Source organism: Bidens hawaiensis, unplaced genomic scaffold, assembly GCF_021521415.1.
Source record: "Bidens hawaiensis isolate Kalapana, Puna unplaced genomic scaffold, B.hawaiensis_p1.1 tig00009196_1, whole genome shotgun sequence".
Lineage (NCBI taxonomy): Eukaryota > Viridiplantae > Streptophyta > Magnoliopsida > Asterales > Asteraceae > Bidens > Bidens hawaiensis.
This window is the reverse complement of record NW_027491680.1, coordinates 737,247-741,523: the sequence shown is the minus strand read 5'-3', so window position 1 is coordinate 741,523 and position 4,277 is coordinate 737,247. Positions and strand designations below refer to the sequence as shown.

Here is a 4,277-nt window from a genome sequence, read left to right as displayed (position 1 = left end):
AAGCCCTAACCTACCAAATTAAAAGAAATACAAAATGGTGAAATTGGTGAAATGCGAATTGCCGAACCTGGTCTTTGCTAACTTCTATTGACTATTTAGATTACTCGATTTCACTCCAACACGAGTTAGTTCCGAACCTCAGGCCTCAACAGACAGCGACAGTGCCCAACCACCTGAGTTGCTTCTATTCTGACTTTTGTGCCGAACCTCACAAGTCAATAATTCACACAGCAGCCAGCGCACAATGAAAACTCCATCTGTTGTTGTGTTCGAACATCGACCATATAGTACGGTTGGATTTTGGGTTTAATGTTTATTGATGGTTTGTTTAAAATTATATATTATATGGCCAGAAAAGAGTGAGATTCAATCCTAGCCGTACAAAATCATTCAATCCATAGATGGTCCCGGAGATTCAATCCTAGCCGTACAAAATCATTCAAGTGGCAGTTTTCACGGCAGTTACCGGAGGTTTCATTCATCCCTCTTTTTTCGTTCATGTCTTCGTGGGTAACCAACCTCCAACCCTAAATATATCTCTGCATCCAAATCCGTACTCACTTCCTCTCACCCAAATTTGTCATGAAAATCCTGGCTCACCAGTAGGAAAGAAAATTAACATTATCGCGGTAGTTACCATCGTCGTCTCGTCTAAGGGTGGAAACGTCGTCTATCTCTCTCTGCCAACGAATTTGACCATCTCTTTCTTGATTAGTGTAATCGACGCTGATTCATAACCTATTTACTGTATTCAAGGTAAATATACTATATTCGTCTTACAATATTTTTAATTATCATTGTATTTATTCGCTTACTTTCTCTAAACTTGCTCAATGCCCGTTGTTTCTGAATTGGTATTCTACAGTTGGGTTCTTTGTTGCTCCATTCATAATTAAAGAATGTGTAACTTAATTAGGTTATTTCATAACTATAGTGAAATTCAATGATTATTTGCATACCATTAATTTTTTTATATTAACTTTGATTTTAGTTTTTAATGATTTTAGGCTATCATACACAGGGGCTTATGATGACAACACGATGAACATATATGCCAAAATTTAAAGGTAGGTTTCATTGTTGTAATTCAATAATTAACCTAATATGATATGTGTTTGTTTATGACCACCAATTTTTCATCTACAGGGGTATCCACTTAGTGGAGACACAAATTCATTGACCAAAGGGGAGGGCTGTATCTCGAGTAGAGGTTTGTAATATTTTAGTTGTTTTCAGTTTTATATTAATGTTTGAATACACACATACGTAATGAGAAAATAACATGAGTGGGTATTTTTTAACTAACGGGTATTTTTTTAGTTGTTATAGTTTTTAATGAGTTTTATATTAATATTTGAATACAATCAGTTTGCACCATGGCCACTGATTGTATACAAACGGGTATTTGCACCCGAAGAGTATTTTGAGAATTAGAAGCACAGATTTGGGGGTATTCCCAATTGCGTAATTGCATATAAGGGCAATTCAGGAATTTGATTGGAACAAAAGGTTATCAGAAATTAAAAACGACCCATTTGTCTTTGACCAATTGAATCTGGGCTATCTTTATCAACTGATGCACAGGCCTTATGTATGTGCACACATGTTTTAGATATATTTTTATATTCATTTTTGAGATTGCAGAAGATATAACTTATAAGATGATGTAAAGTATAATCACCTAAAACATATTGCTTTACCGGTAAGCATTTGTTTTGATCTCTCACTACCACACGAGCTAGATTATGAATATTAAGTGATAAAAGATTATATTTGATGTCACAACAGGCATTGGCTAGGACGCTTGTGAAGAAGAGATATCTGATCTCAAAGATCAATTTCGTGTCATTGATGTAGACAACAATGGTGCTATTAGTCTTAACGAAATGAGACAGGTCTGTTTGTTTCATATTTTTATAGTGGTTACCACTTAATCGACAGTTTTCATAGTGGTTACCTATTCTCACCAGTTACCGGACGGTTACCTTCACTCCCCTTTTTTCCTACCCATGTCGATCTGTATACATGAGCAACACTTTTGTAACTTCTACTATTTATCATCGTCTACCTTTGTTACGTGCTCACGGTTCTTTCTACTCCGACATGTTAATTTATACAATTTATTTAACCTTTTGTTGTTTCAATTTTAACTCTTATGCTTCAATGAGACCTACCAAGTTTAATGGTAAATCAAGTATTTGTTTTTGGGATATAAGTAGTTTTGCAGACTTAGGGATATTGTTTTTAGATATTCGTTTGTTGTTATGGGAAATTAGTAGATTTTGTTAGGATATTTGTTTGATGTTATGGGATGTTATTATGGGAAATTAAGTATTTGTTTTTGGGATATTAGCGATTATATGTTTATTGAGTAATAAGAACAAAATAACTAACTGTTGTCAAACATGTGTCTGGGGGATGGGCTTTGTATTTAGGTTGTAATAATCACCTTTATCATGCTTGGTGCTTAATGATCTTTTATTAGTTTATAGCAGCAGCAGCAGCAGCAACAGTAGTAGTAGTAGTAGTAGTAGTAGTAGTAGTCAGACATTTTTTTTATATTTAGTATGTATTTTGTTGATTATACTTTATTTGTTTTATGTGCATGTCCGGTATGAATCAAAGAATCATCTTCCAGATATTCTTAATTATGTCATCGAGGCTTGTTTCATTTCTTCTAGAAAGCTTCATATATAGTTATTTAAATGGTTGTTTAACAATTGTACATATTTGTCTACTATTTAATTTCAGGTGGAATTGAAGGCACACGAGATTACAGTGGAAGAGGATCTTAGTGAAGCTGCAAAAAAAGTCAAGGTTTGTTAGGTTGACCGTTGATGTCAATTGTCTTGATAATAGATATTTGAACTTAAATTTGTTTTGTGATTGTATTTTAGGATGATTATAAAGCAACAGTGATGCTGCGTTAAAACCCCGAGTTTCTCCAAAGACGCGCGATTGCTGACAAGGATGTGGAGTTTGAGAGCGCTTTGAAGAACGAGGGTGGAATGGTACTGTCGGTTGACGTGCTTAGCGTTGAGTCGAGTAAAGCGAAAGGGGAAAACATGGGAAAGAAAAAGACAAGAATCAACAGTAGCAAGAAGGATGGAAGTTCAACTAAATCATCAAAGAAGAGGACATGATTATTTATAATTTATGTTATTCTACTCCTTAACAATTTTGACTTGATTATGTTAGTTTTATACATTTGAGGCTGGTCTTGGGAATGAAATGTATGACATTTTAACTGCAGCAACATTGAGTGAGGAGTTGAAATCGGTCATTTGTTTTTTTAAGTTAGACCAACTGAGCTTTTTTTTAAACATATACTATATGGTTTAGACCTGTCCTCATTCATGATACTGAATTAAAGTAGTCATCACATTTCTAAGTTGATGTTCCCGTCCACCGGACGGGTAAAATACTAGTTTATTTAGGCTTGAGCTTGGTATTGCGTAGTTTTATTTCTTAGTCTTACTTTATCTATATGTATATTTCGTAAACATTTCCCGTTTTTTAGCTTTAAACAAACTTTCTTTTTTAAAAAATTCAAGGTTGGCCCGAACTCAAATAGTATGGTTGGGCCGGATTCAAATAACTTGGCTGGGCCGAACTCAATACATTTATATATTTTTTTGATTTTTTCAGAAAAATACACTACCGAGCGAAAAACATGGTGGGGCCGTGACCCACCTTGGCCCAAAGAAACATCCGCCAGTAAGTGTAACAATAATTACTATAGTTCAAAACTTATAGAGTAATAATAATTACAATAATGTTAACATATATAATTATTCTAATTATTTTGCATTTTATTCAAACACTTCAAATCATAACGGTAAAAGTTATATTTATTTTTTTCATATAGGTTTTCTTATTACCCACCATCCGACCATCGTCCAAATATTTTATAAAACCTTATCTTTTTTCTTTTTTTTTTTGAGGCTTTAGGCCCACATATATTTGAATTCCACAATACAATTAGCGGTTATTCAGTTTTCACAATCATACGGAATAATTGTTTATTTTAATCACGGTTAACTGACCCATAACCGAGTCGCTATAACCGTTAAAACCGATTAACTAAAACCACCAGGACGGATCGGTTATGGTTATGGTTATCTATTAATCGCCTATGGTAATGGGTTTGGCCAAAAACCGCCCTAAACCGACCCATGCACACCCCTACCCGCAGCTTCAATGCAAGATTCCAAAGACTAAGTCAGGCAAGTAGAGGTGGGCAAACAAACCGGTTAACCGAAACGAACCGGTTTGAA

General features: G+C 34.6%; 1 long non-coding RNA gene across 1 annotated transcript; it reads left to right on the top strand.

The window, feature by feature from the left end:
* The first annotated feature begins 427 nt into the window (after positions 1-427).
* LOC143531618 (uncharacterized) lies at positions 428-1,291 on the top strand. The gene is made up of 4 exons (XR_013135051.1): positions 428-756; positions 866-901; positions 1,008-1,067; positions 1,147-1,291. It is a non-coding gene; the product is annotated as an uncharacterized LOC143531618 (long non-coding RNA).
* Positions 1,292-4,277: the final 2,986 nt, after the last annotated feature.